This window comes from Bos indicus, chromosome 7 (assembly GCF_029378745.1).
Source record: "Bos indicus isolate NIAB-ARS_2022 breed Sahiwal x Tharparkar chromosome 7, NIAB-ARS_B.indTharparkar_mat_pri_1.0, whole genome shotgun sequence".
Lineage (NCBI taxonomy): Eukaryota > Metazoa > Chordata > Mammalia > Artiodactyla > Bovidae > Bos > Bos indicus.
Window position 1 is genome coordinate 67,239,742 of NC_091766.1, and position 24,805 is coordinate 67,264,546.

The 24,805-nt window shown below is 38.8% G+C and overlaps 1 protein-coding gene across 4 annotated transcripts in view; it reads left to right on the forward strand.

Annotated features, from left to right (window-relative positions):
• Positions 1-24,805, forward strand: part of SGCD (sarcoglycan delta) — a 1,105,251-nt gene that overhangs the window by 637,669 nt on the left and 442,777 nt on the right. The window contains exon 1 of one of the 4 annotated variants that reach the window (XM_019965297.2): positions 23,477-23,743. The exons of the other annotated variants lie outside the window; for them this stretch is intronic. The gene's annotated coding sequence lies outside the window, so the exon portion shown is untranslated. Of the gene's footprint in view, positions 1-23,476; positions 23,744-24,805 lie in introns of those variants that run through there. 4 annotated transcript variants of the gene reach the window in all.

The following is a 24,805-nucleotide window of genomic DNA, read 5'->3' on the forward strand; positions in this document are numbered from 1 at the left end:
TAAAAAGTGAAATGAAGAAAAATAAAGTGGAGGGGCTCAGCCATAGTGTATGAAGAAAAGATTTTAAATTTGCACATTGTTTTTTTACCCAATAACTGTAATAGAGGTTTTCAAACTTTGCTGTGCAAAATAATCTCTTAACTTGATCAAAACATAGATTCTCCTGCTCTATCCCCTGATATTTCTATTCATCAGGTCTGGGCTGGAGCCTGGGAGTTAACCATTTGATCTAATGTGTTTCTAACTCAAACAGACTTTTTAAAAAATCGTTGAATCTCTGTTTTAAGCATTTACAAGCATTAACTTATTTAGTAAATAACATGGAAAGTAGAATTCCATTATACCATTCCCCAAAGATGATCAGGCTGCTTCGAGTTTTTTTTTTCCTATATCTTCTTTTTCCCCCTTCAACATATATTAATGTTTTACGTCAGGAGCTCACTATGAAACTATAAACTAGAATGTAGTAAGAAGGCTTAGAAATACATCTAGAGAGAGAGAAAGGAGTGTGGAAATGTCTGAAAGGATGGACACAAAGAGAAATAAAAAGAAGACTAAAATTTCTACGGCAGAAAAGTAGTGAAAAACGGAGGCAGTCTGGCTGAGGGGAAGGACTGTAGGTGGTAGGGTCTGCGGAATCTCAGCGTGACTCTGTATTTTGGTTCTTACCAGCCAGATGGCCTTGGACACGTTACCTTCTTGGAACAGTAGTTTTACACACACACTCACAAAGTGCACATGTCTCTGTGTGTGTGAGAGAGAGCAGGCACATACACATCCCCTTTGTAGGCATTGTTTTAAAGGTTAGAGATTTTATATGCCAGACTCCAGACCCTGCTTCTATACTGTGTATGATACTGGTAGTGGTCTTGATTTGCAGGCGTATGTTTGAGTTAGAATAAATTGTTAAAATATTACATGAGGACTAAGAGAATCTAAAGCATACAAGTTATACAAGGTGGATCTTGACACTTAGTCATGAACCTCAGAACATCTTTTAAATACAGGCATATGCCAGGGAAGTTGCCATGATGGGAAGCAGTTTGGAAATAGGCGTTTGGGTAGAACTCTTGAGAGCTTTTCTGCCACTGAATTCTCTTTCCCTGTCTTTTCTGCGTAGTTGTCAAAGACCTAAGGAAACCAAGAATTCTGAGGCCATCACTTGGCGCATAAAGCATCTAACAGAGTGGAACTAAGAGTTTTTACATGATTCTATGTGCACTTCTAGGGCTGCTTCCTATTACCCACTGGATTCCAGTATGGAAGAAACATTCTTTGCCCATTTGAAATTAAATTTATTTGGCAGCTTCTCTGGGTTTATTCTTCTCTGATCTTCCTTGATGGCTCAGATGATAAAGAATATGCCTGCAATGCAGGAAACTCAGGTCCAATCCCTGGGTAGGGAGGATCCTCTTAAGAAAGAAACGGCAACCCAGTCCAGTATTCTTGCCTGGAGAATTCCATGGACAGAGGAGCCTGTCGGGCTACAGTCCATGGGGTCACAAAGAGTAAGGAAACAACTGAGTGACTTTCACTTTCTTTTCACTGGGTTTTGTTGATGATTCAAAGTGTTTATTTTTTACAATAAGCTCTATGTGGTATACCCTGAAGAACACTGTTATGTTCAATATTTGTCCAGAGGAAAAGAGAGGAGGCTTTTTTTATTCATGAGAGTTACGTATCTCCAACACAGTTTAAAAAAAAACATTAACTGGCAATGTCACTGTGCTAGTGATTTCATGGAACCAAAGATGAAAAGAAATGCCTTTAGTTCTTTGCCACAGATGAGTGGAAGAGAAACTTGGGTTCTGAAATAAACATGTCTTTAGCCCACTATTTTTTTTTTCTCAAATATGTTTCAGGTTGCCACCATCAGCTCCAGGAAATTTGTTTCATCCTTCACTTCTGTGTCATTCCCTGATTAACTTGGTTGAATCTAGAAGCTGGCCCCTTGGATCCCACTTTCTGATCTTAGAGCATTATTCCTTTACATGACATGTCCATTTCTTTGTCCTGCAGAAAAAGCCCTGTAGACATTTTTTTTTTTTTTTTCCTTTTTACTTTTTTGCCTGTCACTATGGCCTTCTAGCACAAGATGGGCACATTATTGATGTCTGGTAATTAGTTGATGAGATTGCACTGATTAAAACAAGGAGAGTTCTTGTTAGCTAACCTTATTCAGCGGTGGAATTTTTGAAATTGTGTTCTATGGAACATTAATCCTGTAAAATGCTCCATTTTAAAAAAGGCAGTGGTCATACAGGCTTAGGAAATGCTCTCTGTGTTAGTCCCCTCTTAGAGGTTCACAATACTTATTGGATGCAAAGCTCTGAAAAATCAAGCATCACAGATCTTATTTCACACCATGTAATTAGCTAGTTTTGGAAACCATTCTTAGGATCCTCTTTCTATTGCTTCATTCTTTTTTGCAATGAGAACAGTTTGGAAACCCTGCTCTCCTAGTCTTTTATCCTTTAAGTCACTTTAAGCTTTCCAGCATCAGGCCAAAAAAAAAAGAAAAAAAATATGTTTTCTCTTTTTAGAAATTCATGCAGGTTAGTTTGTTTTATGCTGAGAAAGACTCTGAAAAGTTAAAGCTACCCCTGTTTTTCAGGTGTGGATACTAGAGTCGGAAAGAGTTTGTTTGTGCAAAGCTTGAGTAAGTGGCAAGGCCTGGGTTCCCAGATAAATAGATAGAGGTGGCTCTTTCTCTTCCACTACCTTGATACTTCCAGTTCTGTAACCTTGAACAAATCACTTCTTTGAACATAAATTTCCTCACTGATACACTTAGAAGGAGGTAATACTATACTACCACATAGCAAAATGCAAGTGTAATATGTGTGCAAATGTATTTTATAAATTACAAAGTACTATTAAAATTACATTAGTCCATTACTCATATAAAATATTAAATCATAACACCACTCTACTTTAATTTCACATTCATTAATAGAAACAAGAAGCAGTTTAGCATAGCAGTTAGGAACACAGACTTCATCCTTATGCAAAACTGAGTTAATCCCTGGGGTTGCCTCCACTGTGATTTGGGGCAGTCACTTAAATTCTCTGTACCTCAGTTTCTTTATTTATGAGATAGAAAATTCCAGCACCTAACTCATAAGGGTGTCCTAAAGGTTAAATTATACATTGAAAACACTTAGCACAGTACCTGGTGAATAGTTAACTCTTAAACAAAAATAATTGAAATTAATTTGTGCTAAGTTGCTTCAGGTGTGTCTGACCCTTTGCCATCCTTTGGACTGTAGCCCACCAGGCTCCTCTGCCATGGAATTCTCCAGGCAAGAATACTGGAGTGGGTTGCTGAACTCTTCTCCATGTGATTTTCCCAACCCAGGGATAGAACCCAAGTCTCTTACATGTCCTGCATTGGCAGGTGGGTTCTTTACCACTAGCACCACCTTGGAATCCCAGTTGAAATTATTACCATTTCCTTATGTATCTATTGTAATTGAACTAGCCCTGGAAGAAGATTTTCTAAGATCCTTTCCCCCATAGACACTGTCTAGGGAACTACTGTTTTATTCTTTCACTCCTTTCAAGCTTTATTTATTTACAAAGCTCGCTCAATGTCTCCTCTTTCCCAACCAGATTTGTTTTCATGTTTCTTTCTGTCCCCCTCATCTCTTCTAAGAAATGGGTGAGACCATTTGAAAGACTTAAATTTAAAAGAAAATTTTAACACAGAACATAATTTATACTTTATTGCTTATACCTTCTCTTCCTTTCTCTCTCACCTCTTCTCCAGAAGTTGGCTTCAACAGTCTCTAGTTTTAACAACAACAACAAAGTCATTTGCCAGTGCTAGAATATAAAAATAAAAATAGAGTAATAGGAAAACTAACCTGTTTTCATTTTAAGGACCAGTGAGTAATTACAGGCATAATTTATTAGTTTTGATTTGCCAGAACACTTCTCTTCCAAATGAGACTAAAAGCTCCACTGAGGGTAATAATCTGTAGTTGAATTTAGTGTTACTTGAATAATAAACATATCAAGTCAAGCCTAATCCACTTGTCAGTCATTTTAAGGTCTTTTAAAAGGAAGATTTTAGCTTTTACATGGAATATAATGATGACACAGAGACATAGGAATTGAAAGGGGAAAGGGCCTTAGAGTCAGAACTGGCTCTGTACTTTGTAGGAGCTATCTCCCTGAGCAATAATTCCTTGCCTTGAAATATTTAGACACTTCAGAGCTTGACAAACTATGCCCCCCACCCCGGGCCATATCTAGCCTATTACCTATTTTAATGAGGCTCATGAGCTAAGAATGATTTTTATGTTTTTAAATAATTGAAAGCAAACAAAAAAAAAAGAAAAATACTTCACAAAGTACAAAAAGTGTATACAATTCACAAGTCCGTGTTCAGAAAATGTTTAATTGGAATGAGACACACCCATTCTATGTCTATGGCTACTCGCAGTTGTAATTACAGAGCTGAGAAACTGCAACAAGCTGTGCAATGTACAAAGCCTAAGATGTTCAGTGTCTGACTCTTTACAAAAAGAATAGGTATCAATCTGAGCTAATACTAACCGCACAGGGTTTCTGTGTGATAAGGAGAGATACTGTAATTCAAGCCCCTGGTGCACAGTGGACACAGTCGGTGTTGGCTGCTAGGATTATATGTAAAGTTACGTTAATGAAAAGATTCTAAGCATCTTCAGTTTTTGTTATAAAATGTAATATTGTTTAAGATCAAGTTTCCTGAAGTCCTTCAGAGTACCTCAGAATGGCTGTGAGCAATCAGATTTGAGGTAGCGAAGCTACTTGAGTCTTAAGGGTTGCTGGACGTTGGTATTTCAATGATGAGTACAGTTGGCTAATACCATTTTAGGATACTGGGAACACAGACTGTGAGGGTAGTAGCTATCTCCATTTAATAAGTCCCAAGAATAGTTTTTCTATTTCTAAATGCACACTTCATGTTCAAATGCATGTTTTCTCTGCTAATACAGCTCTTTATTGAATTTGTAAATGCTGTTCAATTTGGCATCTTTGAAAATGTACACAAGAAATCCAGCACAGCCCATGGCATTCTGATATTTTTCTATTAAATATTTAGGTGTCTAATCTAACATTGTCTTTTTGTACATCCTGAAAAGCTTAGTTAACATTTTCTGAAACTCTCCAGAAATTGCAGTTCAGTAATCATCGAGTTAGTGATGAGATGTCTCAAGTTTCCCATAATTAGTTACAACAAAGAATTTTTGAGAAAAAATCCATTTTAGTCAAAAATACATATTAAGCAAACAGAAGGCTAAGTCTTGTGGAAGATAATTATTTTTGAGGAGTTTATTTTGATTGAACTTCTAAGATGTAATATTCAAGGTATTAGTTAACATAGCAGTTTAAAAGTTTCTGTCTCCTGAAACAGTCTACAAAGACTAAGCCTGAGAGTAAGCTTTAAATGGAAATTACATTGGTCAGTAAGCACTTTAAGTATTTAAGCAGAGCACAGGTTAACATTTTTAAGATTAAATTTTATGAATCTAACTTATGAACTACATTATAAATATTATTTTGTTTTAAGTGCTTCAATTCACAAGTACTGTCTCAACCACTAGAATTTTCTGGCATGACTTTTGGTACTGCCTTTCTCACCTTCCTCCTTCCTTTATCCAGCAATGACTGTAGTATCTACTCTGCCCCAAGTGGTGGTGTGGCTCTGGCTACAATGAATGAACAGACAGACGCAATGCTTGTCCTCAAGGGCTGACAATCTAGATGAACATTCACAGGTTGAATGAGCAGTAATGATAAAAAACGGCAAGTCGTGTGACAAGAAACAATTCTAAGAATTTTGTGGAGCATGTAACAGAAGGCTTAAGATAGAGCTGGATCCAGAGGAAAATGGACAAAGAGAAGTCTTCATATAAGAAGGGACCTGTAAACTGTTTCCAGAATGTCATGCAGAAGGTATAAGATGGAGACCATCCAATGCCTTTTAATTCCTGTTAGGAATCTGTAAGAGAAATGGAAGCTTTAAATAGTTTATCTGAACACAGAGGCGAATACTGTCTAGAGAGAGTATTGTTGAGGGACTAAGAGGAGGCAGAGAGACAGAAAGTGATGGCCAAAACCCAGATGCGTGATATTGGAGTCCTGGATCCAGCTGGTATTAAAGGAAGATCTATAGAAGAATTGGTATTGAATATTCTTCCCCGAAGGCTCAGAGGGTAAAGAATCCCCTTGCAATGCAGGAGGCACAAGAAATATGAATTCAGTCCCTGGGTTGGGAAGATCCCCCAGAGGAGGAAATGGCAATCTACTCCAGTATTCTTGCCTGAAAAATCCTACGGACAGAGGAGCCTAGTGGGTTACAGTCCAAACAGTCCAAGAGTCAGACACAACCAAGTGACTGAACACACGCAGAAGAATAGGTATTGGATATTACTTTCTTGGGCTTCCCTGGTGGCTCTTTACCTAAAGAACCCGCCTGCAACATGGGAGACCTGGGTTTGAGACCTAGGTTTGGGACCTGGGTTCGATCCCTGGGTTGGTAAGATCCCCTGGAGAAGGGAAAGGCTACCCACTCCAGTGTTCTGACCTGGAGAATTCCATGGACTATATAGAAGAGTCAGACACGACTGAGTGACTTTCACTTCACTTCTTCTATTACCTTATTTTTTAAAAATTTTATTGGACTATAACTGCTTTACAATGTTGTGTTAGTTTCTGCTATACAACAAAGTGAATCAGCTATCAGTATACATATATCCCCTATCTTTAAGCCTTCCTCTCACCCTTCATCCCATCCCTCTAGAACATCACAGCAACGAGCTGAGCTCCCTGTGCTATACAGCAGATTCCCACTAGCTACCTATTTTATACATTTACCTTCTTACTTAATGTAAACTAGAATGACACTGTTCTGTTACATATAGCTATAAAAATGAGCTTAAGAATATAAATGTATCCAGTATGTCATAATGAAATAGAATTGCAATAATTTAGTCACTAGGAAATTATTAATAGTGAAAATAATGGTAGGCTGGTTCACACTGGCAGTAGACTTTTGCTACCAAATAATGCAGATGTTCTCAGTGTTTTTACATAGGATGACTAAAAAAAAAATAATCCTTTTTGTGCAGAATTGAGTAATGTCTGGTGATATTTGAGCAGTTACTACCTAAGAGTTTAGTAAGCACTTAGCAAATGTTAGCTACTATTGTGTATGTTAAAACTACTTTTATTGAGATTGTTATGTTAACCCTTGTGCAGTCTTATGAGATGGCTGCTGTTTCTCCCCTTTTATATACATACACTCAAGGGTAAGAGACTTTAAGTATGCTTTCCTGGCTGAGAGGTAACAGCACCAGGATAATGATCTTAATCTGTCAAGTTGCAACACAGAGCAAAGACATGCTAACCCATGCAAATCACAAACATGATGGCAAGTTCAAAATTTTCCCCTCATTTAACTTTCCATACTTGAATATAAAGAATACCTTCAAGTTCCTGCCTTAACACTAAAAGGCCACAATTTCAAAATCAAGTAAAGTACTCACGTGAAGTCTTGAAATACAGTGAACTCCAAAAATATCTCCAGAATCCCCAATACATTTATTCAATGTAGAGATGTTTTATATTTTGACTCAGGCTCCTAAAAAGTGGAGATTTTATTGATATTGATTATTTTACTACAAGCTTGAGTTTGACTTCACCCTTTACATTGAACTTCAGTGCTGCTGGAGCTCATATAATAATAGAATCTCAGTTTCTTTAAAATAAAATATTGATGTGAAATAATATCTTACTGAGAGAGGATTAAATGAAGTAGCTTAGCTCACACGATCTCTTATAAATGTGTTAAATGGAGTGGTAAAAGGATTGACCCATTCTTCTAGATATAAACCCTTGCTAATGTATTATTCTGCACCCCAGGTCTGGAAATTTATAGGTGTCATTGTGATTATTCATGGGCAAGTTTCCTTCCCTAGAGTCTTTCATCATGTCAGTCTACAAAAGCGATTATATCAGCTCAGCAAGAGAGGTTTTATATCTCAATGGCAGACTCACACTAACTAACCTCAAGAGATCCATGTCTACATTAGAGACATAAGTTTTTTGGGTTTTTGTTTTTTAATTTAGAGTGACAAAAAAGTATTGGGTGGATAGAGGTAGCTACATCTACTCTCTCTTTAGGAAGATCTACATACCAAAGAAGGAACCTAATGATCAAACTGCCAACATCTGCTGGATCACAGGAAAAGCAAAAGAATTCCAGATAAACATCTACTTCTGCTTCACTGACTAAGCTAAAGCCTTTGACTGTGTGGATCTCAACAAACTGTGGAACATTCTTAAAGAGATCGAATACTAGACCAGCTTACCTGCCTCCTGAGAAACCTGTATGCAGGTCATGAAGCAGCAGTTAGAACTGGACATAGAACAATGGAGTAGTTTAAAATTAGGAAAGGAATATATTAAGGATATATGTTGTCCCTGTTTATTTAACTTATATGCAGAGTACATCATGCGGAATGCTGAGCTGGATAGAGCACAAGCTGGAATCAAGATTTCCGGGAGAAATATCAAAAACCTCAGATATGCAGATGACACCACCCTTATGGCAGAAAGCAAAGAGGAACTAAAGAGACTTGATGAAGGTCAAAGAGGAGAGTGAAAAAACTGGCTTAAAACTCAACTTTTAGAAAACTGAGATCATGCCATCACTTCATGGCAAATAGATGGGGAAACAATGGAAACAATGACAGACTTTTTATTTTCTTGTGCTCCAATATCACTACAGACGGTGGCTGCAGACATGAAAGTAAAAGGTGCTTGCTCCTTGGAAGAAAAGCTATGATAAACCTAAACAACACATTAAAAAGCAGAGGCATTACTTTGCTGAAAAGATCCATATAGTCAAATCTGTGGTTTTTCCAGTAGTAATGTATGGATGTGAGAGTTGGACCATAAAGAAAACTGAGCACCAAAGAATTGATACTTTTTTTTTTTCATTTCATTTTGTTTGTTTTGTTTTCTTTTTTTTTTTTAATTTTATTTTATTTTTAAACTTTACATAATTGTATTAGTTTTGCCAAATATCAAAATGAATCCGCCACAGGTATACATGTGTTCCCCATCCTGAACCCTCCTCCCTCCTCCCTCCCCATACCATCCCTCTGGGTCGTTCCAGTGCTCTAGCCCCAAGCATTCAGTATTGTGCATCGAACCTGGACTGGCATCTCATTTCATACTTTGGTTTTGTTTTTGTTTTTGTTTTTTGAGAGTCCCTTGGACTGCAAGGAGATTTAACCAGTCAATCCAAAAGGAACTCAGTCCTGAATATTCATTGGAAGAACTGATGTTGAAGCTGAAACTTCAATACTCTGGGCACCTGATGCGGAGAGCTGACTCATTAGAAAAGACCCTGATGCTGGGAAAAATTAAAGGCAGGAGGAGAAGGGGATGGCAGAGGACGAGATTATTGGATGGTATCACTGACTCAATGGACTTAAGTTTGACCAAACTCTGGAATATGGTGAAAGACAGGGAACTCTGGTATGCTGCAATCCATGGGGTCACAAAGAGAGACGACTGAGAGACTGAACAACAGCATCAACAGCAGATGAGAAAGGTGGGGCTTCCCAGGTGGCACCAGTGGTAAAGAACCTGCCTGCCAATGTAGGGAGAAAGCATGGTACCCCACTCCAGTATTCTTGCCTGGAGAATCCTATGGACAGAGGAGCCTGGCAGGCTATAGTCCATAGGGTTGGATAGAGTCAGGCATGACTGAAGTAACTTAGCGTGCACACACGCCAATGCAGGAGACATAAGGGACTTGGGTTCCGTTCCCGGTTTGGGGCAATCACCTGGAGGAGAGCATGGCAACCCACTCCAGTATTCTTGCCTGGAGAATGCCATGGACAGAGGAACCTGGCAGGCTACTATCCATAGCATCACAAATAGTTGGACAGGACTGAAGCAGCTTAGCACACAAGCAATGAAAAAGATAATGTACTTAAAATCCAAACAAAAAGTTTGATAAAAAGAATTTAAGAGAATCAAGCTAAGTCAGCCCAACTGTCCTGTCAGTGATACCATAGATACTCAAAGTTTTCCCAGTGAAGGGCATAAATGCCTTGAGAGTAATGAACCCCATCTGTTGTATCTACTGTATCTCTCTCTGTTCCTTGCATGGAACAGCTGCTTAAGTGGAGTCCAAGGTTAAAACTCCCTCTTGCAATGCCTGAGTGAATATTGCCCACTTTTTCCCTTTCTGTGATTTTCATCTTTTGCATCAATGGAAGACGTTTTAGATGTTCCATTCTTTCTATTAGATGTGCCAACATATTTTAGTTAGAATTGAATATACGTGTCAGGTAATCAATCTGTCTTTTTTTGCTGACTTTTGCATTTCTGTACTCATCCATTTAATAGTTATGATTCTCCCTGCTTCCTGATTTGGGGAGTGAGCAGTAAAGGATGTTGCTACAGCCACTAAGTACGTTTTATATGAAGTCTATTTCTATGAACAACAATCCATATTCTGCTTTAGGATAGGATAATAATGTAGTTCAGCCAGCTCAGGCAGAGTCTGTTAGTTCTAACAGTTTCCGCTAATTACAGGAGAATGAGGATCAGGATATTAAAAGACTCTTGAAGCTGATCAAGATGGAAACATTGGGGAAAATTGCCTTGCCACTGAACCCTGTGATCCACTGAAATTACTGAGGTGCTCTACTCCCATCCATTCCAGCAGATAGTCAATAAGTTCTTGCTCTGTTAAGGGCAGGGTTAAAGTTTAACTTAGAATGGTAGTATTTTGTTTTGGGACCTATGTTTTAATTTTGTAATAGCTTTATCTATTTCCATTTAGCTTTTACTAACATGTACACAGGTTCTAAAAAAGGACCTCCTGATTGCTTAAGAGAAGTAAGGCGAGAAGTAGATAACCAGACAATGCATCGTGGAACAATAGTTGCATTTCAGAAAGTGATTTCCAGCAGAAATCACCCAAGTCAGTGAAGAAATGATACAATGAGTCATATCCTGAAATTTTTAGAGTATTGTAAATGCAATCGATCTTAATATACTGATTTTTGTATACTGCAGTTTAACTGAATTTTTGGTAAACTCTTTAGAGTTTTCTGTATATAGAATCACACTACCTGTATTCAGAAACTATTTAACATCTTTCTTTCCAATCTGTATGCTTTTTGGTTGTCTTTCTTGCTTGATTGCTCTGACTAGGACTTCCAGTGATACGTTGAAGTGGAGTGAGCATCTATGACTTATGCCGGATCTAGCTTTTCACTGTTGAGTGTGATGCTTCCTGAAGATTTGTCTTATATGGTCTTTATTAAGTGGAGGTAGGTCCTTTACATCCCTTCTCCTCTACCTAGTTTGTTGGGAGTTTTGATCACAAAAACATGTTAAATTTTCATCAGATGCTTTTTTCCTGTATCTGTTGAGATTCTTACATGCTTTTTGCCCTTCTTTATGTGAAAGTGGTGCATAACTTTCATTTATTTGCATATGTGAAAGTATTGCATCCCAGAGATGAATTCTTCTTGATCCTGATGTATGATCCTTTTGATGTGCTCTTAAAATCAGTTTGCTAGTGTTTTGTTGAGAATTTTCACATCTGTGTTTTTCAGTGATGCGTGTGTGTGTGCTAAGTTCTTTTTTTTTTTTTTAAACTTTACATAATTGTATTAGTTTTGCCAAATATCAAAATGAATCCATCACAGGTATACATGTGCTCCCCATCCTGAGCCCTCCTCCCTCCTCCCTCCCCATACCATCCCTCTGGGTCATCCCAGTGCACTAGCCCCAAGCATCCAGTATCGTGCATTGAACCTGGACTGGCATCTCGTTTTATACATGATATTTTACATGTTTCAATGCCATTCTCCCAAATCTTGAGTCGTGCCTGACTCTTTGCAACCCTATGGAGTATAGCCCTTTGGATCCTTTGTCCATGGAATTCTCTGGCAAGAATACGGGAGTGGGTTGCCATGTCCTCCTCCAGGGGATCTTCCCAACCTAGGGGTCAAAACTGTGTCTCTTATGTCTACTGCATTGGCAGGTGGGTTCTTTTACCACTAGCGCCATCTGGGAAGCCATTGTCAGGGATATTGGGCTGTAATTTTCCTGTAGTGTCCTTATTTGTTTTTGATATGCTAGCTTTGTAAAATGCATTTGGAATTGTTTCCTCCTCTTCAATTGTTTGGAAAGGACTGACATTCATTCTTCTCTGACTGCTTGGTAGAATTCACTCCTGAAGTCATCTGGTCCTGGACTTTCCTTTGTTCAAGGTTTTTGATTTCTTGCTTCAGTCTTCTTACTAGTAATTATTTTGTTCAAATTTTCTTTCTTCATGATTCAGTCTTTGTAGATTGTATCTTTCCAGGAATTATTTATCTCTTCTAGGCTGTCAAATTTTTTGGCATATAATTATTCATAGTAGTCTCCTTTGATCCTTTACATATCTGTGGTATAAGTTGTATCCTCTTTGGTTTATAATTTTATTTATTTGTGTCTCTTTTTTTTCCTTTGTTAGTGTAGCAATGCATTTGTCAATTGTGTTTATCATAAACAGAAACTCTGAATTTGTTGTTCTTTTCTGGGTTTTTTTGCTCTCTCTTTCCTTTATTTCTTTTCTGATCATTATTATTTACCTTCTTCTATTAACTTTAGGCTTAGTTTGTTCTTTTTCTAGTAACTTGGGTATAAAGTTAGGTTGTTTACTTCAGATTTTTTTCCCTTTATCACTGTAAATTTTCCTCTTAGAACTGCCTTGCCACATTCCATAAGTTTCAGTGTGTCGTTTCATTGTTGTTTATCTTAAAGTGCTTTTTGATTTCCCTTTTGTTTCCTTTTTTGACCCATTGGTTGTTAAAGAATATTAGTGAATTTTTCAGCTTTTTTCCTATTATTGATTTTTAGTTTCATAACATTGTGCTCAGAAAAAAAAAAAAAAAATCCTTTGTATGATTTCAGTGTTCTTAAATTTGCTAAGACTTGTTTTGTGGCCCAATATCTGACTTACCCTGACACTGTGCTGTGTACACATGAGAAATATATGTATTCCGATACTCTTGTATGGAATGTTCTCGATATGTCTGTTAGGGTCATTTGGTCTGTAATGTTTTTCAAAACTGTTTTCTTTTTTTTTTTTTTGCTGAATTTTTTTTTTTTTTTTTGGTCTGGGGTATTTAGTCATTGTTGAAAGTGGGTTATTGAAGCCCCCTAGTATTATAGTGCTGCCTATTTCTCGTTTGAGTTGTGTTAATAACAGCTCTATATATTTACATATTCCAATGATGAGTATAGATACTTACAACTGTTATATCCTATTGATGAACAGTCCTGTTTATCATTATGCAATGACCTTTTTGTCTCCTGTCATGGATTTTGACTGAAAGTCCATTTTGTCTGATATGAGTATAGTTGCTTCAGCTGTCTTTTGATTACCATTTGCATCGACTATCTTTTGGAAGGAATGATGCTAAAGCTGAAACTCCAGTACTTTGGCCACCTCATGCGAAGAGTTGACTCATTAGAAAAGACTCTGATGCTGGGAGGGTTTGGGGGCAGGAGGAGAAGGCGACGACAGAGGATGAGATGGCTGGATGGCATCACTGACTCGATGGACGTGAGTCTGAGTGAACTCCGGGAGTTGGTGATGGACAGGGAGGCCTGGCGTGCTGCGATTCATGGGGTCGCAAAGAGTCGGACACGACTGAGCGACTGATCTGATCTGATCTGATCTGATCTTTTCACATCCTTTCATTTTCAGCCTGGAGTCCTTCATATTTTTCATTTTGTTGTTATCGTGAAGGTTACATAAAACATCTTACAATTGCACAACTCTATTTTAAGCTGATAACTACTTAACTTTAATTGCACACAAAATCACTCTACACATTTACTTTTCTCTTCCCCAATTCATTGTTTTTATGTCATACTTTACGTTTTCAATATTGTTTATCCATTAACAAATTATTGTAGTTGTAGTTTTTAATGTATTTGTATTTTAACTTTGAAACCATAGTTAAAAGTATTTATGTACCACCATTTCAGTATTAAAGTATTCTGAATTTGACTGTATATTTATCTTTACCAGTAATTTTTATACTTTTTTTAAAAATTTTATTTTTAAACTTTACATAATTGTATTAGTTTTGCCAAATATCAAAATGAATCCACCACAGACTCGATGTGTTCCCCATCCTGATCCCTCCTCCCTCCCCATACCATCCCTCTGGGTCGTCCCAGTGCCCTAGCCCCACGCATCCAGTATCGTGCATCAAACCTGGACTGGCATCTCGTTTCATACATGATATTTTACATGTTTCAATGCCATTCTCCCAAATCTTCCCACCCTCTCCCTCTCCCACAGAGTCCATAAGACTGTTCTATACATCAGTGTCTCTTTTGCTGTCTCGTACACAGGGTTATTGTTACCATCTTTCTAAATTCCATATATATGCATTAGTATACTGTATTGGTGTTTTTCTTTCTGGCTTACTTCACTCTGTATAATGGGCTCCAGTTTCATCCACCTCATTAGAACTGATTCAAATGTATTCTTTTTAATGGCTGAGTAATACTCCATTGTGTATATGTACCACAGCTTTCTTATCCATTCATCTGCTGATGGACATCTAGGTTGCTTCCATGTCCTGGCTATTCTAAACAGTGCTGCGATGAACATTGGGGTACACGTGTCTCTTTCCCTTCTGGTTTTCTCAGTGTGTATGCCCAGCAGTGGAATTGCTGGATCATAAGGCAGTTCTTTTAATTTTTAATATTAAGTAGGCTTCTTTCATTTCAACTAGAAACCTCCAATATTTCTTATAAGGCAGGTTCATTGGTGATAAACTTCCTCAGCTTCTGTTTGGTTGGCAATGATGAAATATTTCTTATTAACAGCACTGTTCATTATTAATAAAATGCTAAATGTTTACTAAGCAACTATTATATGCCATACACCATGTGGCTCAGATGATAAAGAATCCACCTGCAATGCGGGAGACCTGGGTTTGATTCCTGGGTTGGGAAGATCCCCTGGAGAAGGGAAAGGCCACCCACTCCAGTATTCTGGCCTAGAGAATTCCATGGATTGTATAATCCATAGGGTTGCAAAGAGTTGGACATGGCTGAGTGAGTTTCACTCACTCATGGTACTGGTGGATTTGCTCAATTATGTCTCTCTCACATACCTGAATGAACTCCTTTTAAAGAGGAAATGACTTGAAATATATTTTCTTTCCTTGGCAGTTTTTGGTGTTTTTTGTGTTTTTTTTTTTTTTTTGGTGTACATGTGCTGGTTTGGGGGGTTGAATTTTGAGGCTTGGCCTTTGCTTTGAAGCAGAAATAGTCATTCAGAAGCTTATAATTAGTTTGGGATGCCTGAATCTAGTGTTATGTTTTGTATTGTTGAGCGCTGATGTGACTGTAAAAATAAAGATGAGTGATGCTCTCATTTTTTCAAGTACAGGTTTTATTTATTTCTGCGTAGCATTAAATGCCTATCATGGCATCAGGCCCATTTTTATTGATCCATAAATTTTATTTTCAAATAAAAATGTGATATTTCAAGAGTTTTACTTTCAGCAAGCTGTAATACAATGAGAAATTGTGGACCAAAATAAAATTTGAAAGACTTGATCAATGTTTTGTGCTTAAAATGAAAGAATGAATGGAACCATCTATACCGGTATTTGCTTTTCACTGTATAATTAACTTCTTTAGAAAATATTTATTTTAATGTGTTTCGTTACTCATCACATTAAACTACCAAATGTGTCAATTCCTCTTCAGAGTAATGATTAGCTTGAGAATCCTTCGTTGTGTACCATACATTTGAATTTCCAAAGCAGAAAATGACTTCAGCTTAGACATTATCTCTTGCCAGTGGAGATATTCTGAACACTGTGGGTCACTGATTTGTCTCCGAGCCAAACTTTCTGGTCCAGATTCCCTCCATGAAAAAAAAGTCTCTTCAAAGTCAACCAGATAATTTTGCCCTTGACCATTGAAAAGCAGGATTGCATTTGCTCTGCCTGTTTTGAAGAGCCAAAGCAGAGTGAGTATCATTTCCCATTAGGTATTATATGTGAAGTGAACCTGTAAATGAAAGGCTGGCATAATGTTACTGTTCTAATTGTCTGCCATTAGTTTAACTCTAATTCAGCTGCTTTGGGCTTGTACCTAGAAAATACTTTTTCTGTCCTTTGGTTAAAATATTGCCTCTTGATATTTCTTAAAGAAGCTTCCCTTGGCAAGATTATGAATATGTCTTAGTGCCATATCATTATAGTTCACACCAGACTTTTGTTTGACTGCTGGGAAAGTGGAAGTGGTAGCTGTTCAGTCATGTCTGCTGCTGCTAAGTCGCTTCAGTCGTGTCCGACTCTGTGCGACCCCATAGACAGCAGCCCACCAGGCTCCCCTGTCCCTGGGATTCTCCAGGCAAGAACACTGGAGTGGGTTGCTATTTCCTCCTCCAATGCATGAAAGTGAAAAGTCAAAGTGAAGTCGCTCAGTCGTGTCTGACTCCTAGCGACCTCACGGACTGCAGCCTACCAGGCTCCTCAGTCCATGGGATTTTCCAGGCAAGAGTACTGGAATGGGGTGCCATTGTGGACTGTAGCCCTCCAGGCTCTTCTGTCCATGGAATTCTTCAGAAAGGAATACTGGAGTGATCAGCCATTCCCTTCAGGGGAGCTTCCTGACTTTCCCAACTAGCCTACTTTTTCATATGTTGGCGATGGAGCTGATTCCTTCCCTTTAGTTGCCAGGGTTGTCACATGAGCCGAATATGGACCACACAGAGTCTCATGTGCTGTCCTGTGCTTAGTCACTCAGTTGTGTCCCACTCTTTGCGACCAAATGGACTGTAGCCCACCCTCCTCTGTCCATGGGGGTGCTCCAGGCAAGAATACAGGAGTGGATTGTGATGCTGTCCTCCAGGGGATCTTCCCAACCCAGGGATTGAACCCAGGTCTCATACCCCTGGTCATAGGGGTTTGTTCAGGGATAACCTTGTGGCTCAACCTGGCATACCTAACATCCTTTCTGAAAAATATCTTTTATTTGCCCTGTGACGATGAGCTTGGGACCACCTGTGGACATCTTACTGCCCAGTGGAGGAAGCAAAACTGAGAATGAAGTCCAGACAAGAAGATAGAGCCTTGGTTATATTTTAACTGCTACATTCCATCCCAGCTTAGAATCCACTTGGTTAGAGTAGTATGATTTAGGAACCTCAGCTTTTTTCATAAGGCTGATTTGACTGCTGTAACCAAAAGGGTCTTGGCCAATGCCTCCCTTCTCACTTGTGCCTTAAGTACTTTGTGCCTCTATATGACTTCATCTCCACTCAGCCTGCCTCTCAAGTAACTGGCACAGCAGATCCTCTACTCAATAATCATAAGCATGCTACTGTAACAGAGAAGACCAAACCTGACTGCATATTGTATATATTCATTTAGCTGTAACTCTTGTGCTCTGTTGGAGAAGGTAATGGCAACCCACTCTAGTATTCTTGCCTGGAGAATCCCATGTTCAGAGGAACCTGGTGGGCTACAGGCCATGGGGTCTCACAGAGTCGGACATGACTGAGTGACTTGGCACTTGTGCTCTGTTGCCTGTGCTTAGTCATGCTGGCTTTGTGCCTTTGTAGAAGAATGTTGCCTAAAGCCTGTAATACACAGAAGAGCCCATTTTCGAGGCTCTGACCTTTAAAGGTACACATACAAAATTTCCTGCACCATACAGCAAATTTGTACTGGCTGTCTAATTTTTCATATGGGAATGTATGTGTTTCCATGCTGCGCTCTCAATTCCTCCCACCCTCTCCTTCCCCTGCTGTGTGTGCAAGCCTGTTCTCTCTGTCTGCATCTCCACTGCTGCCCTGCAGATAGGCTCATTGGTGCCATCTTTCTATTTTTCCATTACAGTAGAGACAGAAAGTTGTAGGACAGGGCATAACCTTTGTCTTGTAGGAGGTTTGGAGGAATAATGTTACCAGACCTAAGAGGACAGCAGCAAACACAAGGGATTCTGCCACCAAAAAGTTTGCAACATCCAGCCATACCCCCTTCCTTTTTAATGTCAAAGAAGTTTGAATTCTACATCCCCTCTCCCCGCTCCGGAGTACATTCTATTTCTTTTTTAAAATTATTTTTAATTGGAGGATAATTGCTTTACAGTGTTGTGTTGGGTTCTGCCATATATCAACATGAATCAGCCAGAGGTATATGTTATGTCCCTTCCTCTTGAAACCTCCCTCCCTCCCACCCATCCCACCCCTCTAAGTTGTCACAGAGGACCGGTTTTGAGTTTCTTGCACCATACAGCAAATTTGTACTGGCTGTCTAATTTTTCATATGGGAATGTATGTGTTTCCATGCTGGGTTCTCAATTCCTCCCACCCTCTCCTTCCCCTGCTGTGTGTGCAAGCCTGTTCTCTCTCTGTCTGCATCTCCACTGCTGCCCTGCAGATAGGCTCATCGGTGCCATCTTTCTTTATCCTGTACACAATACTCGCTTCTCTCTTTCTGGCTTACTTCACTCTGTATAATTGGTTTTAGGTTCATCTATCTTATTAGAACTGAGTCAAATGTGTTCCTTTTTATGGCTGAGTAATATTCCATTTTGTATGTGTATCGCAACTTTCTTGGTAAGATGGTTTTCTGGGACACTAGTCCACCATCTTCTTGGTATGCTGGCTTTCTGAATAAAGTCAGTGTTCATTTCCCTAATACTTCATCTCTTCCTTTATTGGCCCATAATTTAGCAAGCAGTACAAACTTGGGCTTAGTAACAGTACCTGTACCTGAGGCCTTAAGGGCTTTGTCAGGCACTTGACTTGATAATTTCTCAGTCTTTTAACTAAACATGTGGATGGTTTATTAGTTTTCAAAAATATTTACACCTTATAGAAAAACTCAGTATTCTGAGTATGATATAATATAGTAATTTAACATGTCAGAAGAATTAAATGAAGTTTGAAAATTTGAGATTAAAAAAACAATGAAGTTAGATGCATATTCCTGACTTGGATTAAAAAACTGCATTCACTTACTTGAAAATATCTATTGTATACTTCCTAAAAGCTTTGCAGTATGCACAGAACTAGGATACAGTAGGGAGAAAGCAAGGCTAATTTCAGGCCTGAAGGAGAATATTTAGTTTTTAGCAGGAAAGATTAACATGATTCAAACAAAAATACAAATAAATACATAATCACATCTATGTGTGCAAGTTTGGGGATGTATATAACAGGGGATTTTTAGTTCTGGGGTTCAGATACCTGAATCCTAGAGAAAGTGATAACAGAATATGAGTTTAAAGATTGAATTAGTAGTTAAGTAGAAGAAAACATAAGAGTGGAGCTGTATTTTCAGGAGAGAGTAGCTTTTTTTTTTTTTTTTTTAAGATTTTCAAGTAAAAAGATATGTGATTTCTTTGAAGCACTGGAAGAAGAGGGAGACTGACAGCAGATGAGACTGAAGATGTAGACAAGGGACCAGATCAAGCCAGGCCTTTCAAGTCTTAGTGATGGGGGCCATTTTTCCCTTTCAAGCCATCTAAGAATCTGAGCACACAGAGTGACACGATTAGGCTTATGATGGAAAAGTTAGGCTATCACTGTAACTTAGTGATTCTTAGGTCTGGCTCATACTAAAGTCATTTTCATTTTGGCCAAATCGTTTTGTGGGTGGTGTGGAGCTCAAAACAAAATACTATTACCTGGTCCCTATCCCATTCCCACAGAATCAAAATCTATTTGATTTGGGGCTCCTAGCTCTAGTTATTTTAAAAGCTCCCTTCAGGTGATGTTTGGGATCTTTATTCAGTTGTCAGCAACGTATCAAACAAAGCACATTTCTGTTAAATAATTAAGAGGGCATGTTAAACAATTGCCACATATGAGTTTGACAGAATGTGACCACTTGCTGGTCTGATAATTCAAGTTTTGGATATTTTTCTTAACATTAGAAGAAGTAAGTAACGTTTTAGAAGTTTCCAGCTAGTAGTAATGAATGGTGTTTCAGTGAGTTATCCCTCTTCAAATAGACAAGTTGAAAGGAGCCAGGTAGTTAGTCTGTGGAGAGACATTGCATGTCTCAAAGCAGCATCCTTTTGATTAAATCATCATTAACTGCCTGTGTATAAAGTCTGACCTTGATTTTTCCAGTTGTTTTATGATTTTTGCTTTTGTTTTGCCATTGTTTTATTTTATTTTTTAACATGTTTTTTCTTTATTTATTTATTTTTTAAATTTTTAATTTTATTTTTAAACTTTACATTATTGTATTGGTTCTGCCATATATTGAAATGAATCCGCCACAAGCATACACGTGTTCCCCATCCTGAACCCTTCTCCCTCCTCCCTCCCCATACCATCCCTCTGGGTCGTCCCAGTGCACCAGTCCCAAGCATCCAGTATCGTGCATCGAACCTGGACTGGTGACTCGTTTCATATATGATATTATACATATTTCAATGCCATTCTCCCAAATCATCTCACCCTCTCCCTCTCCCACAGAGTCTAAAAGACTGTTCTATACACCAGTATCTCTTTTGCTGTCTCGTATACAGGGTTATCGTTACCATCTTTCTAAATTCTGTATATATGCGTTAGTATACTGTATTGGTGTTTTTCTTTCTGGCTTACTTCACTCTGTATAATAGGCTCCAGTTGCATCCACCTCATTAGAACTGATTCAAATGTATTCTTTTTAATGGCTGAGTAATACTCCATTGTGTATATGTACCATAGCTTTCTTATCCATTCATCTGCTGATGGACATCTAGGTTGCTTCCATGTCCTGGCTATTATAAACAGTGCTGCGATGAACATTGGGGTACACGTGTCTCTTTCCCTTCTGGTTTCCTCAGTGTGTATGCCCAGCAGTGGGATTGCTGGATCATAAGGCAGTTCTATTTCCAGTTTTTTAAGGAATCTCCGCACTGTTCTCCATAGTGGCTGTCCTAGTTTGCTTTCCCACCAACAGTGTAAGAGGGTTCCCTTTTCTCCACACCCTCTCCAGCATTTATTGCTTGTAGACTTTTGGATCGCAGCCATTCTGACTGGCGTGAAATGGTACCTCATAGTGGTTTTGATTTGCATTTCTCTGATAATGAGTGATGTTGAGCATCTTTTCATGTGTTTGTTAGCCATCTGTATGTCTTCTTTGGAAAATTAAGAACTACCCTACCTCTTTTTTTCCCCGAAAGAAGTTGGGCACCTCAACATGATTAATAAGTTCATGAACCACTTGCTATGATTTCTTTCGAAACAAAGGCTCTAGAACCCCAGACAGAAATCTGATACTTTAGAATTTGTCGTCACCATTTCCTCAGTAGGATTTCTTCCTTGACTTAGGGGATTTTATTTTGTAGTTGTTGCTGTTAATTTAGAGCATTGCCCATTGCCAAACATGGGGATTGCAATTGTTAATGGTCTTCTATTTTTAGAATGGTAATCTTGAGCTCTTAAGGTTCAGAGAGAAGGTCCAGTTCTGTGCAAATAGCACTTTGTTCAGCATCATATAACTGACTGCAAATTTGGTTTCACTGTTTACCTTGCCTGTGAGTTAATCTTGAGGAAATACTTCAGTGTTATGTGTAGAGAATAAATGAAGCGTAGTCATGTGGTTGGCTAATGTTCCAATACAGCATTAGGACGCTTGTCTATGCTTAAGGTGGTAGACCCCTATTATGTAAAGGTAGTTGGCAGAAAAGTTAATTAGCCAATAAAATAGTTGATTCTAGGAACTCAAACTAAATGTGAGAGTACAATTTTGCTTTTCAGTGAGAGAAAGAGTCTGGTTTTTGCTCAATTCAATAAAAGGAAAAGTAAACCAAAATGTATTTATATGCACTCTGATAGACAGTTTGCATGAATTATCTCATCAAATTCTAATAATTCTGTGAGGTAGAGTCTGTTGTTATCTCCGTTTTACAGATGAGAAAACTGAGGCCCAGAAAAGTCAAGCAAACTAATCAGGATTCACAGCCTTAAGAGACAGAGCTAAGATTAGATCCAGGCCATCAGATTATAAGCCTTCTCTTGTGAAGGTTAGATGATCCTGCCTTTCCCAAATGATGCTGGAATAGAGATAACACATGGAAAATTCACCCAAATCTACCTTCTGGCCTCAGTTATAACATTAAGAGTCTTTTGCACCTCTGGACAAGTCATTTCATCAGTGGACCTCCATCTCCCTTTGCAAAATGAAGGGTTGATAGAATTTGTATTGGATTGTCTCTGGGGTTCCCTTCTCCTCTGAAGTTCTCTGATTCTATAATTGTGTCCTGACCTTAGAGGTACACATGCTCCTTCCCCTCCCCACCCTCCACAGACACTGCTTCCCAAGGCAAAAGTCGAATCCTCCTGAAGGAACCCATTGCAGTTTAATATTAAACCCCAGATCACACCAAATCCATTATTCACAACAGCCCCTTAGGAACACACAGCACTTTAAAAATCTGGCAAGCCAGTTCTTCAAAATAAGTTGCTAGTGGGATACGATTTTGGAAGTACAATATTCATACCCCAAAAAAGAAAAGAAAAAAAAAAAAAAGCTCAGAATAAATGAGGCTTTCTCTTTAAATCAGCTTATTCTACAATGTTACTGTTGACAACTTAGCTTTGGCTTTTTAGATAAGGGGTTTTCAGTGTGGGAGAAGAGGGGTGTCCTCTTCGTATCTTTAGAAATTTCCTTTAGTGTTTTATGGAAAGGTAGACCACAGGGTCCAGGAGACAGGTACCTAAGACATTGATGGAGTGCCATCCAGAAATAATCACAGGTGCAGAGAATTAAGACACATCCTGATAAAAGGTACAATTTTTTCACCTTCTACTTCTTTATAGAAAGTATTACACAGTCTGCATTACACAACACCTATTACACCAGCATGCAAATGTTACATTTTCAGACCAGCATCTTATAGAGCAGAGAGCCACAAAAGTGCCTGAAAAATAATTGCATTATTTTTAGTGAGATCAGTAAAAGATGCACACACCAGGATGTGGGAACAACTCAGAAGTACTGAACCAGTCTGAAAATGCTAAAAATATTGTTTCCCTTCCAGCAATTGAAATATTGAGCAAAGACAGAGACAACAGCAGGTAGGAAGATCAAATCAGAATTGCCATCTCTCAGTTGTAATAGGCTTATAATCAGGACTGGCAAGAGTTGGGGCAGCTAACACGGGTCATCAGCTGGCGACTGTGAGAGGAAGGAGAAAGTTGAAAAGGGGTGGGATGGAGCGGCAGCAAGAGGAGACTCAGCTGCCGCTTCTAGCACCCCAGAGCAGAGGCCCTGTGGAGAATGGCTGAGAAATCAGCATTGGCTCTAGAAGCCCCTGCCTTTGTGGTTGTGTGAGCCCAGCAGACGCATGGGCACTGGGGCAGGGGAGCGCGTCTGTGCTTGACACATGTGTTTCCCATTGAGAGCTGGAGACAGCCCAGTAGCTGGGAGTTGGCCTGACAAAGCTGTATTGAAGTACAGAGTACGGTTTCAAAGCAGTCAGAAAAAGAACGGGAATGCTGTTCAGGAAATTCTTCAGGCATGGGCAGGGACTTGGCTGCAATTCTGCAGTTGGAAAATCTGACTGGGGCAGCTTCTGAACGCAGGCTGGGCCTGCTCAGCCTCGGCAGGCCGAGTGGCTGCCTCCTTCCAGCCGCTCCACACACGCCTGGATTGTGTGGGACTCATCAGCAGCTCTGTGAAGCAGAGAAGAGGTAGGGGACTGTTCGGTTCTTGCGTTTCCACGCTTTCTCTTCACTTTCTACCTGCTGATTGTTTGGAAGTACTCCGAGTTTTTGTGGGTGGTGGTGGGGGGCGGGTGTGTGTATGTGTGGGAACAAGTTAGAACTTCATCACTTAAACATCTGGTGTGGGGATGTAATCTTTTCTTCTCCCCCAGCCCTTCCAAAATGTGCTTTTCAGCAGGGCAGAGACGCTTTGAAAAGTTAGGATTGAACTGGCAACACCACTGTGAAAAAGAAGTCTGTGAACTCTTGTGTTGTCACCCTGTTCCAACCTTCTGTAACTTTTCTACGAAAAAGGACAGTTCATTGACAGGGAAGATAATTTTAGATGAAACTGTCTGTGTTCTTTGCTTCATGAGAGTTTGGAGAGGGGCATTTATAGCAGAAAATGGCTTTCATTTTAGAGGGAATCGGGGTTTGAAGTTTCTATTTTGGATTATGCTTTCAGAGTTTAGGAACAGAAATGTGCGTATGAGATCCTGGCATCTTTTATTATCATGTGGGATTTTGACTGTCATTAAGGAGCTCAGTGATATATTTGCCTAGAAATATGCTGGATCAACATCTATAATTCTGTTTCTATAATAATTTTCAGTTTTTCTGAGTTGCAGAAGTATCTGGCACTTCTTTCAGAAAATACTTCTGTAACAATGTTGTGAAGTAATTATACTCCAATAAAAAATACTTCTGTATTTTATGAAGTATAGATAACTATAGAGTCACAGAAGGCAGTAATTTACTCAAAATCAGTTAAAAGATAGACATGTAACCATGTGAATTTTATTTAAATTATTCTATTTTGCACCTTACTGAAGAGAGTGCTTTTAAAAATAACAAATTTTAGATAATTATTTTTCATAGATATCAATTATAATGCAACTGATTTTTACCCCTCCTCCACAAATGCTATACCTTATCCTACATTTAGCATTTAGAAGATGCAAAATATAATATAAACGCATTTCAGGAAGTGGTTCAGTTCTGAAAGAGCTGGACCAGATCTCACTAGAGCTTTGTGATTTCTGGCAGAGC